A 15,856-nucleotide genomic window follows, 5' to 3' on the forward strand; every position below is an offset into this window, starting at 1 on the left:
TGTGTTCTTTACTAGATATCACACTGTTCTTTTCTACATTGCATTCCAATCTTCTTGATAGTATAGATGAGTATAATTAGTAGTAGCCTACTGTGAATATCATAAATTCTGAGAGAACTGTAAAATAAAATTAATAATTGAAAATTACAAATTCTCCCCTGTTCTAGTTATTATAAAGAGTAAGATCATGTCAGTACCTAAATACCAATATTTAGACAGGTTCCCCAAGGAATATTTTGTGTTCCTTATGCCAGTACTCGTTAAAGCAGATACACCACTCTGTCTATCATCAGGCAGGCATTTTTTAAAAATTTTATTATGTTATGTTAATCACCATACATTACATCATTAGTTTCTGAAGGCAGGCATGTTTGAACTCCACACTAAAACAAAACAAAAAAGCTATTGTGAGGCCATGGAAACCAGACAACTGATTTTAGCACATTTGTAGAAAGCAGTTCTACTGGCTGATGGGAAGTAAGGTAGTTTTTTCCTCAAAACTCCTTCTTTTGTAGCATACTCTTGTACAATATATAAGCTGATATTTTTATAAGCTTGTGTAGTAGTTTCTTAATGGTTTGGCTGAGGAAAGATGAAGCACAGTGCATCAAAGTAGAAAAAGGAAGAAATGTCCAGCTAATCAGAATTTTAAAAGTTTAATAATACTAGGACTTTATTTCTAGAGAAATGTTTATTGTCTTCAGTGGAAGCTAAATGTATCTGGACTAACTGATAATTGGGCAAAGTAATAAAAGTTAAACATCTATCTATGTGAAAGAAATCTAGAAAATATGATAATATGGCATATCTTTCACAGATACTTGTTTTGGTCAAATGAGGAGAAAGTCATTATTGGTATCCAGCTCCCTTATTTTTGTTTTCTCCACCTAACCACTAATTATTTCAAAAGTTTTCCTCATTCACATGTGGACATGGAACTCATTTTTTTTTAAGTCATAGCTCTTTTGGTTTCCGTGCCACATAACTCTCTAGCTGTTGTACTTCTCTTTCACCCAATAAAGTTTGTTCACTTAACAAATTATCATGGAAGTCCCCAGATCTCAAGCTCGGCTCTCTGCTTCTCTTAATTTGCATCCTCTTTCTGTACACCCTCTTCTTAGAGTAATTGTTTGGCCCAATTTTTATTAATATTGTATCAGTCCCAAATCTGTATGTTAACTTTACCCTTATGATTATCCATGGTTTGCCTTTACATCAGTGGCTGAAATTTTCTCAGCTGGAGGCAACTCTTTGTTTCCTTGGTTTCAGGTGACAGCTGCTCTCGTTCTGTCCTCCAGAGCTCTAAAGCTGCACTGTACCGTATGGTAGTCCCTAGGTACACGTGACTGTTTAAAATAGTTAAAAATAAATAGAATCTTAAATTCTGTTCCGCAGTCATAATACCCACATTTCACGGGCTCCAAAGCCTCATGTGACTAGTGGTCACTGTATTGAATAGTACAGATACAGAATATTACCATCATCACAGGAAGTTCTAGTGGATAGCAGTGCTCTGAAGCTTTAGTTTTTGTTTTTTTTTTTAGATTTATAGTTTTATTATGGTAACAAATAGTTGTTACAGTGAGATCTATAAACATATACAGAATTATTATATTTAAATTCATATAGAACAGTATTTACATTTTTAAGTTAAACACTTTTGAAATCAGAAGATGAAGTATAGCTTAAGTTTACAACAAAAGAAAAATACACAAAACAAAAACAGACAAAGTTAGCAGTAAAAATATAACTGTCTGTTCTTGATACGTGGAAACTCTTTGTCAGAAAGCTCTATCTTCTTAATCTGATTGTCCAAATCATTAAAATATGGATGATTTGGTGCCATTGTGCCAGAAATTCATTTGGCAGAATCATAGGCTAACATTTTCGAGAGCAGATCCAAACCATTTTCATCCAAGTTTTTAACATGGGATGCTAGGCTTCCTGGTTTCCACTTGGGAAATGTGTTCTTCTAGTCCTGTAAAGATTCCACTTCTGGCCACACTTCATTATTGGGAGTGCCCAAAGCTCTGAAAATTCTGAAGAGTTGATCGATTTCTGAATCCCCATGGAAAAGTGGTTTCTTGGTTGCTAATTCTGCAAATACGGTGCCTATACTCCAAATGTCAACTGGAGTCGAGTAGCGAGTTGACCCCAGCAATACTTCTGGCAATCTATACCAGAGTGTTACCACCTCGTGTGTGTATACTCTAATAGGTATTCCAAAAGCTCTGGCAAGGCCAAAATCAGCCAGTTTAATTGCCGTCAATCCATAGATTTTGAGGTTTTAAGTCTCTGTGCAGAACTCTTCTGGAGTGGCAAAATACAGTCCCTTGTAGGATTTGGTACAAATAACTCTTAACAAGTGAAGAATCCATGAACTGACCAGGAGGGATGGAATCTAAGTATTTCTTGAGATCCATGGAAAGGAATTCAAAGATGAGATATAACCTGGAATCTTGCATAAGCACATCGTGAAGATTGACTATATTTGGATGATGAAGTTCTTTTAATAGAGAAATTTCCCGACTTGCAGTACTAGGAACCCCTTCCTCTTCACTTTCTAGTCTTGATTTTCTTCATGGCTACTACTTGACCTGTAGTTTTGTGTCTACCCTTATACACAACTCCATAGGTACTTTCTCCAGTTTTCTCTGTTTGGGTATGATCTTCCATAGTTAATCAGCAGATTGGGCAGATCCTCAGCAACTCTACCCGGCTTATTATCCCACGATGAACGCGGCGGCAGCTACCATGTCAGCATCGCTCCTGAAGCTTATTTAGTTTTTACTTGTTTTCCTCCCATCCTTCTTTCTCTGGCTGTCATCAAACCTGCTGATCACTTTTCTCAGTAACTATGACCATGATTATATTTGTGTTATTTCAGAATTAATTGCTTCTTCATTTGCACTCTGTACTTGGAAATAGAACAGGGATTGGCAAACATTTTCTGTAAAGCGCCTAGTAGTAAATACTTGAGGTTTCTCTATCACAACCACTCAACCCTGACCTTGTAGTACAGTCACTGGCAAAGGGAAACAAATGAATGGTTTGTTCCAGTAAAACTTTATTTACAAAAATAGGTGTTGAGCTGGATTTGACTCACAGGGCTTAGTTGCTGACCCTTGGTATAGGACTTTAAACTGAATATGAAATTTTCAAATATACATTCAAAGGTTGATAAAATGAATACCCATTAACTCACCACTCAACTTCAGAAATGAAACTGTAACTAGTAAAATGGAAGCCCCCATGTGACTCATCCTAAAATACATCTCTCATCTGCCACATTGTAACCACTTTTCTGACAATATATAGTGTATTATACTTGGCATCTTGCTTTTCCCCCCACTGAATATTATATTTGTGGATTAATATATATTTATATAAATATGTAATAATTATATAAATATATTATAAAACATTTTGCATATAATATATAAATATATAAAAACTATATAAATTTATAAATATATAAAAAATAATATATAAATAATAATATATTTGTGGATTTATAACCTTAGTTATTCATTATCATTTTGCTATGTAGTATTTCATTGTGTATATTTTGTAAATTACTTATTGATGTTCTCAACTGAAACTTTTGTTTTTCTTTTACTTATAAACAAAACAGTGCTGCTATTAAACATTCTTTTTTTAAAGGCCCCCCAAATTTTTTTTATTGTTTTATTTTATTTCTTTTTAATTTTATTTTATTATGTTATGTTAATCACCATACATACATCATTAGTTTTTGATGTAGTGTTCCATGATTATTTGTTTGCATTATGTGTTATACACCCAGTGCTCCATTCAATACGTGCCCTCTTTAATACGCATCACCAAGCTAACCCATCCTCCCCTCCCCTCTAGAACCCTCAGTTTGTTTCTCAGAGTCCATAGTCTTTCATGGTTCGTCTTCCCCTATGATTTTCCACCCTTCATTTTTCCCTTCCAACTATCTTCTTTTTTTTTTCTTTTTTTTAACATATAATGTATTGTTTGTTTCAGAGGTACAGGTCTGTGATTCAGCAGTCTTACACAGTTGCTATTAAACATTCTTATACATGTCTCCTGGTGTACTTCTGCAAGAAGTCCTTCTTAAGGAAATATACCTAGGAGTGGTGTGTTTTAGCAGCTTTACCAAAGAGTGTCAGATTGTATTACAGCACTTTTTATTATACCTTTTAACATTGTTTGCATGTCGTATTAAACTTGGCAAGTATTTCAGTGTGTACTAGGTGATAGGCACTTGGGGATACAGAGATGAATTAGACATGAGATCCATATAGTCAGTGAGCCAGAAATAAGGTTATAAATTAAGCCCCAAAGGGCTTCAGGACTATAAGGTGGTAGATCCTTTCCCTTGCTTTATTGGTTATGTTATACTTGGCTTCCTGTGACACGGGAGAAAATCAGAATGCTTCTTGTCCATTTTTTTTTAAAGCAAAAATTGCCCAAAATTACAAAGTAGTAATTTAAAAATATTTTTAGCATTTGAACAATGGCTATGAACTCCTGCATGGAATCCTTACATATAAAGCAGATGAAAGGAGGCTGTTTGGTTAAAACTTGTGAGGCTGTTTTCCCTTTGTGTGTTTTCACCATTCCCCATACCCATGTATGTCGTCTTCTACTTACTTTTGGTTCCTGAGGTAATACTGGGGCTCCTTGAAATATAATTTGGAAACAACTGTTCTAAGATAGTATTTTCCAACTAGTAAATTTCTTATAGAATTCTAAGCTGTACCTAGGTGATCTCCTTGCTAGACTTTTTCTAAGTAATGTTTTAAAAATGTAAATCAGGTAATGATAGTCTACTGCTCACACCCTCCAGTGACAATTGAATACTCTGGCTTGAGGGCTTACTTGAATGTCTTGCGCTGGACAATCAACAATAAATGAGGAGTACTAAAGTAGAGAATACATAAAACTACTTGTGGGAGTAGTATATAAGGTGACAAGAGGCAAAAGGAGAAAACTTAAACCACCTCTTTTAAAGTCAACTTTATTAAGGTATAATTAATATAAAATGAAATGCATCTATTTTAACTATATAGTTGGTTGAGTTTTGACAGATGTATACACCCATGTAATCATTGTCATAATTGTAATATATAGAATATTTCCATCCCCCAAAACTTCTCACTGTTCCTTTGCAGTTATATTTAGTTTCTATCACTATGTAACAAATCAACCCAAACTTAGAGACTTTAAATTATCTCCATGTACTGTTTCACAGTTTTGTAGTTTAAAAGTCCAGGTGGGCTTAGCTGGGTCCTCTGTTTAGGATCTTACAAAGGCAGAACCTTAATTTCGATTTTGCCTGGACTGGGTTTTTCTCTGGAGACTCTCAGAGAATCTACTCCCCGGGTCATTCAGGTTGTTGACTTAAGTCCTTTTTTTCTTGCTGGCTGTAGGCTGAGAGTCACTCTCAGCTCCTAGAGGTTGCTCTCAGGTCCATTCCACATGACTCCCTTTATCTCCCAACCAGCAGGTAGACTCCTTTTCATGTTTTCAAACTCTGACTTTCTTTTTGCTACTAACCAGAGAAAATTCTCTGCTTTTAAAGGGCTCTTGTGATGAAATTAGGCCTACCAGATGATCTCTCTTTTGCCATATAACATAACATAATCATAGGAATAATATAATATAATAATATTGTATCATTCATAAATTATCCTCATACTCAGATTATATAAGGGCAAAGGTTGTTGGGATCATTTTACAATTCTCCCTCCCTCAGCAGTCCTATATTTATTTTGTTAAATTTATTCCTAAATATATCAGTGTTAACTGTAACCATTATGTTTTCATTTCATCTTTCAATTCTTTTATTAGTATATAGAAATACAGTTGATTTTCTCATATATATTTCTCATATATTTCTCATATATTGACTTAGGCAGTTACTGTGTTACTCTGCATAACAGATTACTGTTTCTTAAATTCTTCATATGAGTGAAATTATATGGTATTTGTCTTTCCCTGACTTACTTCACTTCACATTATCCATGTTGTTGCAAATGACAATATTTCATTCTTTTTATGGCTAATATTCTACTGTGTATATATACCACATCTATCTATCAGTGGACACTTGGGCTACCTCCATAATTTGACTATTTTAAATAATGCTGCAATAAACATAGAGGTGCATATATCTCTTCAAATTAGTGTTTTCATATTCTTTGGGTAAATACCAAGTAGTGGAATTAAAGGATCATATGGTAATTCTATTTTTAATTTTTTGAGGAACCTTCACACTGTTTTCCACAGTGGTTACACCAGTTTGCATTCCTGATTCAGATCATGACCTGAGCCGAAGTCAGACGCTTAACTGACTGAGCCACCCAGGTGCCCCTTGATAGGAATTTTGATAGGGATTGCATTAGATCTGTAGATTGCTTTGGATAATATGGGCATTTTAACAATATTTGTTCTTCCAGTCTGAGCATGGAATATCTTTCCATTTGTGTCATCTTTAATTTCTTTCATCGATGTTTTGTAGTTTCTGAAGTACAGGTCTTTTCACTTCCATGGTTAAGTTTATTCCTAGGTATTTAATTATGTTTGGTGCAGTTGTAAATGGGATTATTTTCTTAATCTCTCTTTCTGCTTCTTCATTATTAGTGTATAGAAATGCAGTGGATTTCTGTACGTTGGTTTTGTATCTTGTGACTTTACTGAATTCATTTATAAGTCTAGTAGTCTTTTGGTGGAGTCTTTAGGGTTTTTTATATATAGTATCATGTCATCTGCAAATAGTGAAAAGTTTTACTTCTTCCTTACCAGTTCGGATTCGTTTTATTCCTTTTTCTTGTCTTATTGCTGTGGCTACAGCTTCCAGTACTTAGTTGAATAAAAGTGGTGAGAAGGGACGTCCTTGTCTTGTTCCTGATCTTTGGGGAAAAGCTCTCGATTTTTCATCATTGAGTATGATGTTAGCTGTGGGTTTTTCATATTTGACCCTTATTATATTAGAGCTTTGTTCCCTCTAAACCTACTTTGTTGGCAGTTTTTATCATAAATGGATATTGTACTTGGTCAAATGTTTTTTCTGCATCTGTTGAAATAATCATATGGTTTTTATTCTTTCTCTTGTTGATGTAATGTATCATGTGGATTGATTTGTGAATGTTGAACCACCCTTGTCCCCCAGGAATAAATCCCACCTGATCATGGCAAATGATTTTTTTTTTAATATATCGTTGGATTTGGTTTGCTAATATTTTGTTGAGGATTTTTGCATTTGTGTTTGTCACAGATACTGACCTGTAGTTTTCTTTTTTGTGGTGTCTTTATCTGGTTTTGGTAGCAGGGTAATGTTGGCCTTATAGAATGAATTTGAAAGCTTTTCTTCCTCTTCTATTTTTTGGAATAGTTTAAGAAGAATAGGTATTAACTCTTAAATGTTTGGCACAATTCACCTGTTGACGCTGTTTGGTCCTGGAGTTTTGTTTGTTGGGAATTTTTTGATTACTGATTCAGTTTTGTTGATGGTAATCAGTCTGTTCAAATTTTCTGTTTCTTCCTGATTCCATTTTGGGAGGTTATATGTTTCTAGGAACTTATCCATTTCTTCTAGGTTGTCCAATATGTTGGCATATAAGTTTTTATAATATTCTTATGTACTCCTTTGTATTTCTGTGGTGTTGGTTGTTATTTCTCATGTTTCATTTCTGATTTTGTTTGAGTCCTCTCTCACTCTCTCTCTCTCTCTCTCTCTTTTTTTTTTTTTTGATGAGTCTAGCTAAAGGTTTATCCTTTTTTTTTTTTCTGTCTTTTCAGAGAACCAGCTCCTGGTTTCATTGATCTGTTTTCTTGTTTTTTACTTTCTATTTTGTTTATTTCTGCTCTGATCTGTATTATTTTCTTCCTTCTACGGGTTTTGGGTTTTGTTCTCTTTTAGCTCCTTTATGTGTAAGATTAGGTTGAGATTTTTCTTGCTTCTTGACATAGGCCTGTACTGCTATAAACTTCCCTCATAGAACAGCCTTTGCTGCATCCCCAAGGTTTTGGACCATTGGGTTTTCATTTTCATTTTTCTCTGTATTTTTTTATTTCCTCTTTGATTTCTTGGTTGGTCCATTCATCGTTTAGCAGCATGTTATTTAACATCCATGTATTTGTGTTCTTTCCAGATTTTTTTCTTGTGGTTGACTTCTCATTTCATACTGTTGTGGTCAGAAAAGGTGAATGATAAGACTTCGATCTTTTTGCATTTCTTGAGAGCCAGGATGTGATCTGTTCTGGAGAATGTGCCATTTGCACTTGAAAAGAATGTGTATTCTGCTGTTTTAGGATGGAATGTTCTGTATATATCTGTTAGAGCCATCTAGTCCAGTGTGTCATTCAAAGCCACTGTTTCCTTATTGATTTTCTGTTTGGATGGTCTATCCATTGATGTAAGTGGGGTTTTAAAGTCCCTTACTATTATCGTATTACTATCATTTGCTTCCTTTATATTTGTTATTAACTGCTTTATGTATTTGGGTGCTCCCACATTGGGTGCATAAATATTTACAGTTGTTATATCTTCTTGTTGGATTGTTCTGTTTATGACTATATAGTGTCCTTCTTTTTCTCTCTTTACAGTCTTTGTTTTAAAGTCTGTTTTGTCCAATATAAGTTTTGCTACTCCTGCTTTCTTTTTCCTTCCATTTGCATGACAAATGCTTTTCCATCCCCTCACTTCCAATTTGCATGTGTCTTTAGGTCTGAAGGGAGTCTCTTGTAGGCAGCATATAGATGGGTCTTGTTTTTTATCCATTTCATCACCCTATGTCTTTTGATTGGAGCATTTAGTCCATTTACATTCAAAGTAATTATTAAGTGTGTACTTATTGCCATTTTGTTACTTGTTTTATGGTCGTTTTTGTAGTTCTTGTTTGTTCCTTTCCTCTCTTGCTCTCTTTTCTCACGGTTTGCTGGTTTTCTGTAGTGGTATACTTGGATTCCTTTCTCTTTATTTTTTGCCTGTCTTTTAGTGGTTTTTGATTTGTGGTTATCATTAAGTTTGTATATAACAACTTCTGCATAGTCTATATATTAAGTTAATGGTCATTTAAGTATGAACCTATTCTTTTTTTTTCCTTTGAGTTTTTATTTAAATTCCAGTTAGTTAACATACAGTGTAATATTAGTTTCAGATGTAGAATTTAGTGATTCAACACTTCATACAACATCCAGTGCTCATCACAACCAGTGCATGCCTTAATCCCCATCACCTATTTAACCTATCCCCCCACCTACCACCCCTCTGAGGTTTAGTCTCTATAATTAGGAGTCTGTTTCTTGGTTTGCCTCTTTTTCTCCCTGTGTTCTTTTGTTTTGTTTCTTAAACTCCACATTTGAGTGAAATCATATGGTATTTGTCTTTCTCTGACTGACTGGATAGCAACATGCAAAAGAATGAAATTAGACTACTTTCTTACACCATACACAAAAATAAATTCAAAATGGATTAAATACCTAAATGTGAACAGGAAACCATTAAAATCCTAGAGGAAAATACAGGCAATAACCTCTTTGACATCAGCTATAGCAACTTCTTACTAGATATGCCTCCTACATGTATCACATGACCTCAGTGATATGAGGAATTCTTAATCTCAGGAAACAAACTGAGTATTACTGTAGTGGTTGGGGGTGGGAGGGATGGGGTGGCTGGGTGATAGACATTGGGGAGGGTATGTGCTACGGTGAGCGCTGTGAATTGTGCAAGACTGTTGAATCACAGATCTGTACTTCTGAAACAAATAATGCAACATATTTTAAGAAAAAAGAAAAAGAAGAAGATAACAGGAGAGGAAGAAAAGGGGAGTATGTCAGAGGGGGAGACGAACCATGAGAGATGATGGACTCTGAAAAACAAACTGAGGGTTCTAGAGGGGAGGGGGTAGGGGGATGGGTTAGCCTGGTGATGGGTATTGAGGAGGGCACGTTCTGCATTGAGCACTGGGTGTTATGAACAAACAATGAATCATGGAACACTGCACCAAAAACTAATGATGTAATATATGGTGATTAACATAACAATAAAAAATTAAAAAAAAAAGATATGCCTCCTGAGGCAAGGAAACAAAAGCAAAATAAACTGTTGGAACTTTATCAAAATAAAAACTTCTGCACAGCAAAGGAAACAATCAACAAAACCAAAAGGCAGCCTGCGGAGTGGGAGAAGATATTTGCAAATGACATATCTGATAAAGGGTCAGTATCCAAAATATATAAAGAACTTATACAACTCAACACCCAAAAAAACAAATAATCCTGTTAAAAAGTGGGCAGAGGATATGAGTAGACATTTTTCCAAAGAAGACATACAGATGGCCAACAGACACATGAACCCATTCTTCTGTTCCCCTTCACACTTTAGATATATGGTGTCATACTTTACATCTTTTTGTGTTGTGAATCCCTTGACTGATTTTTATAGATATACTTAATTTTACTGCTTTCATGCTTCCTACTTTTCCTCCTTTAACTTACGTTGTTTGCTTTCCACTCAAGAGTCTCTTTTAACCTATCTTGTGGGGCTGGTTTAGTGGTTATGAATTCCTTTTAACTTTTGTTTTTCTGGGAAACTCTTTATCTCTCCTTCTATTTTGAATGAGAGCCTTGCTGGGTAGAGTGTTCTTGGCTGCAGATTTTTTTGTTTTAGCACTTTGAATATATCCTGCCACTCTCTTCTGGCCTACAAAGTTCCTGATGAAAAATCAGCCCATAGCTTTATGGGATTTCCCTGGTATGTAACTGTTTTGTTTTCTCTTGCTGCTTTTAAAATTCTCTCCTTATCACTACTTTTTGCTGCTTTCATAACTGTGTGTTTTGGTGTGGACCTCCTTGGGTTGATTTTGTCGGGGGCTCTCTTTGCCTCCTGGATCTGGATTTCTGTTTCCTTCCCCTGATTCAGGAAGATTTCAGCTATTATTTCTTCAAATAAATTTTCTCCTCCCTCTTTTCTCTCTTCTCCTTCTGGGATCCCTATAATCTGAATGTTATTATGTTTGATGGTGTCCCTGAGTTCCCTAAGCCTATTTTCATTTTTTATGATTTTTTTCTTCTCTTTCCTGTTCAGTTTGATTGCTTTCCATCACTCACTCCTCCAGGTCCCTGATCCATTCTTCTTTTTCCTCTAGCCTACTATCTACTCTGTTTAGTGTATTTTAATTTCAGTTATGAGTTCTTGATCTCTGATTGGTTCTTTTCATGTTTTCTGTCTCTTTGCTAAGGATCTCACTGAGGTCCTCCACTCTTTTTCAAGTCCAGTGAGTATCTTTATGATCATTACTGTAAATTATCAGTCATATTGCTCACCTCCATTTTGTTTAGGTCTCTTGTTATGATTCTGTCCTGTTCTTTCATTTAGGACATACTTCTGCACCTTCTCAATTTGTCTCACTCTCTATGTTTCTCTGTGTTAGGAAAGTTAGCTGCATCTCCTGCTCTTAAAAGTAGTGGCCTTATAAATAACAGGTCCAGTAGTGCCCTGCAGTTCAGTGTCTGCTGTTCACTAGCACCTGGCACTCCCGGGGTGTCTGTGTATATAGCATCTGTTGTACTCTTGTGGCTGAGCCGCTTTTACCTTCAGTCTAGTCATCTGCAGTGGCTCTCTTGGCCTCTTGTGGGCAGGATTTGGTCCCTGGGTAGTGGGCCAGTTTTGGGTCACTTTGGGCTTCAGTTGACTTGGGCCAGCCATTTGCTAGAGATACAATAGCATCAAAATGCAGGGCACTTTCCCTCTACTGTTCCCTGAGTAGCTTTTGTTAGTGAGTGGGGCCTGCAGTCAGACCAGATGTCTGCCCCAGCCCACTGTTGGGGCCACAGGCCAACTAGCGTATGTGGTTACCTTCCACCATCACTGGGACAGCAGTCACTTTGGACTGGTGCTGGCCCTCATCGGCACTTCTTGCTCACTTCCAGGCTTGTGGCACCACTTTGAATGGGCTTCAGCCTAGGGTGTATCGGAAGGAGGCAGGTCTGCAAGGGAATACGGGGGAGAGGCATGAGGTGTTAGCAAGGTTTGCACAGGTCTGTGAGGGGAGCTACAGCTGTCCAGAACTCTTGCCAAGGCCGGCCTGGTTTGAGGGGGCAGATCTACAGAAGCGAAGGGGAAGGCATTCTGTTAGCAAGCTGGGTGGAGAGTGTTGGCACTGAAATGGCTCTGCAGGTGTCCATCTAGGCTAGGGGAGGCACATGGCACCCACCAACTCTTTCATTCTTGGAGAAATATCCCAACAATCCCTCCCCCTCCAGTGCATGCTCAGATTAGTAAATAAATGTTCCCGTATACCCCCAGATATTTTTCAAACTGCTGTTTCCATGCTGTATCTCAGGGCTGTGTGCTATTTCTTTAAGGGCGGGGATTCAGTATTTTCTTGCCCTCAGGCTCTCCCAGAGCTGAGCCCACTGATTTTTTAAAGTTCCAGGTGTTAATTTAAGCCTTGCTGATTATAAGAACTCAGAAATTAGGCCCCTCTGGTTTTCAAAGCCAAATGTTATGGGGATTTGTCTTCCCCACTCGAGTTCCCCGTGCTTGTGGTGTTTGGTGTGAGGGTTTGTTTCTCTCCCCTCTGCAGCCCACCCCATCCCTGCCCTGGACAGCTCCATGGATCTGTTTAGCTCCTGACTGTCTCTCCACTCTTCTCCCCTCTTTGATGTGGCCCTTACATTTAGCTGTGGAGAGTCTGTTCTGTCAGTCTTCAGGTTGTTTTCTGGGTTATTTACACTGATATGGGTGTTACCTAGTTTCATCTGTGGGACAAGGTGAACTTAGGCTCCTCCTACTTGGCTTTCTTCCCCAGAGGTCTGATACGGACCTAACCATTTCTGTATATACGGTTCGTTGGCATTAAGTACACATACAATTTTGTGCAGCCATCACCACCATCCATCTCCAGAACTTTTTCATCTTCCCAAACTGAAACTCCATGCCTGCTAAATGATAACTCCCCATTCCTTTTTCCTCCTGCCCCCTGAAAAGCACTATTCTACTTCCTATAAATGAATTTGACTCCTGTTAAGTACCTCATATAAGTGGACTCATACAATATTTGTCCTTTTGTGTCTGCTTTATTTCACTTGGCATAATGTCTTCAAGATTCATCTATGTTATAGCAGGTCTCAGAATTCCATTCATTTTTAAGGCTGTGCTTTTATTATCTGTATCCTGCGTTGCAAATACTTTTAAGTGCCTCTTTACCAACAAAGTGAGCTGAGCACTTTGAATCCTTGCTGTCAGGGACAGGCATTAGGCATTCTGTTAGCAAGCTGGGTGGAGAGTGTTGGCACTGAAATGGCTAATTCTTCTTCTAATTCTTACAAATTAGAAGTAGAACTAAGACATCTACATAAGAGACATCTGACTACAATTGAGCAGTGACATGGCACGCAGCAGGCAGTGAGGATGTGCACGCCCTTGCTCCTTCCTTTTTCTCAGCTCCATCTTCACAAGAGCGGCCATGGTGCCCGTGGTATAGTCGTGGACGTGTAGCTTTGTCTGTGCCCAGGAGCTACATACCCTCGAGGTGACCAGCCAGGAGATGCTTGTCCAGATTGAGGCTCATGTAGCCTTGCTGGAGGGCATTACTCCAGAAGATCAGGTTTTGCTCCTGGCAGGCACACCCCTGGAGGATGAGGCTACCGTAGGTTATTGTGGAGTGGAGGCTCTGACCACCTTGGAGGTAGCCGGCCAGAGCCTGGAGGTAAAGTCCATGTTTCCCTGGCCTGTCCTAGGAAAGTAAGAGAGCAGACTCCCAAGGTGGCCAAACAAAAAGGAGAAGACAGGCCAAGCCAAGTGGCAGATGCAGTACAACCGGCGCTTTGTCAATGTCATGCCCACCTTTCGCAAGAAGAAGGGCCCTGATGCCAGCTCTTAAGTCTGTTGTAATCCTGGCTCTCCCCAATAAAGCCACTTAGTTTAGTCAAAATAATAATAATAATAATAACAACTACAATTTAAGAGCATGTAATAGTAATAGCCATTTTTTATTTAGATTTTATTCTGTAGAGGGTTTACATTCATATTATCTCATTTAATCCTCAAGACAACCCTATGTATGCATGAATAGCTTCCAGTCATGTGTTTCTATAAATGTAAGGGGCACAAATAGCTATAGGCCATCAAATCTCCCTAGAATGTAAGATTCCTGACGGCGGATACTTTGTTTTGTTCCCTGTTTTATACCTAGCACTCAAGATTGGTGTTGAATAAATAAGGAGGGGGAGATTGCTGTGGTCTTTCTTCATGGAGGACTTTTCTCCATGGGAGAATTAGCATGTTAGATAGGCCTTATCTGGTGAGTAGGATGTCAGTAAGCTATGGTGGCTGAGGATGGGATTTCACAGGGATGGACTTGTATGAGTACTTAGGAAAGTGATGTATAGTGGAAACCACTGGTTCCGTTGGTCCTGAGAGGCACAAGAATATTTGCTAGGGGTACTAGCAGTAGAGGTTTTTTTTGTTTGTTTGTTTGTTTTTTAAGATTTTATTTATTTGAGAGAGAGTGAAAGAGCACAAGCGGCGGGCAGGAGGAGAGGGAGAGGGACTAGCAGACTCTGCACTTAGTGCATTGCCTACCTAGGGTCTTGATCCCACGACCCTGAGATCATGACCTGAGGCAAAAATCAGGAGTCAGAGGCTTAACTGACAGAGCCACCCAGGTGCCCCTAGCAGTAGGGTTTTTAATGAAGCTTTAAAATATTTAACTTTGGGGTGCCTGGGTGGCTCAGTTGGTTAAGCGACTGCCTTCGGCTCAGGTCATGATCCTGGAGTCCCGGGATTGAGTCCCGCATCGGGCTCGCTGCTCAGCAGGGAGTCTGCTTCTCCCTCTGACCCTCTTCCCTCTCGTATTCTCTCTCTCATTCTCTCTCTCTCAGATAAATAAATAAAATCTTTAAAGAAAAAAATTTAACTTTGAAGAAAGAATTCTAAAATGCCATTAAAGTAGCTCTTTTTTTTTAAATAGGTTAAAATGTGGATGTTTGACTATTTATTATCTTAGCTTTTTTATGCATATTTCTGTGAAGTATATTTTTCCATTAAATTTAATTATTTTTATTTTTTGCATGTAAGTCCGTTTTTATATATTAGAAATACTGAATTGCTTTTACTCACTCACAAAAAAAAATTACTTAATAGTCTATTAGGTATCCAGTAATTTTCCTAGATTCTGTGATGTATTTATTGTTGTTATTAAAAATTTGAAGTATTGCCATTGATGGCATTAGCTTTGGGGTTAAGAAAAGAAGTGATCTGTGAACAAACAGAATCTTCAACATTCTTAGCCATTTCTGGCCTTAGCAAGTTTTCTTTGTTTATGAATCACTTATCAAGACCTCTCCTTCTCTCTTTTTCAGATCATTTTGAAAATGCAAATAGTATTCATCTCACTGGTATCTGGTGGTCCTTGATGATGATTCTCATGTCATAAAATATAATAGAGATTATATTCTATCACTGAGGTGCTTAGTTGTGGTTTAAAATAGTCCCTGGGCACAGACAGGTGTTTTTCTGAGCATAGTGCCCTATTCCTATGATGAAGGTCAGGTCTCCCTTGTGTGCATTTGGTGATGTTTATCTAGTATGACCAATGTGAAGGTTTTAAATTTCATTCAGTAAAGCATTTACACCTAAGAATTGTATTTCTTTATCACAAAGAACGTGCTATGGAGTTGGCCAAACTCCATTTTCAGACATGGCTTTATAATTTCTGACTTACATGCATGTCAAGTCATACTAACGGTTTTCTTATTGAAGCCAAGTTGCATCTGTTTTTACTTGTAATTGTATCCCTGGAGCATAGCACAATGCCCAGCATATATAGCTGTTGAATGTATTAATGCATGAATT

At 37.5% G+C, this 15,856-nt stretch overlaps 2 pseudogenes; one reads left to right on the forward strand and one right to left on the reverse strand.

The window, feature by feature from the left end:
• Positions 1-1,858: 1,858 nt before the first annotated feature.
• Positions 1,859-2,682, reverse strand: LOC112818407 (cyclin-dependent kinase 1 pseudogene; annotated as a pseudogene).
• Positions 2,683-11,844: 9,162 nt separating this feature from the next.
• LOC141372024 (ubiquitin-like FUBI-ribosomal protein eS30 fusion protein) lies at positions 11,845-13,943 on the forward strand (annotated as a pseudogene).
• The last annotated feature ends 1,913 nt before the right edge of the window (positions 13,944-15,856 follow it).

Source organism: Callorhinus ursinus, unplaced genomic scaffold (assembly GCF_003265705.2).
Source record: "Callorhinus ursinus isolate GAN/ISIS: 27379988/994484 unplaced genomic scaffold, GSC_fseal_2.0 scaffold341, whole genome shotgun sequence".
Taxonomy (NCBI): Eukaryota; Metazoa; Chordata; class Mammalia; order Carnivora; family Otariidae; genus Callorhinus; species Callorhinus ursinus.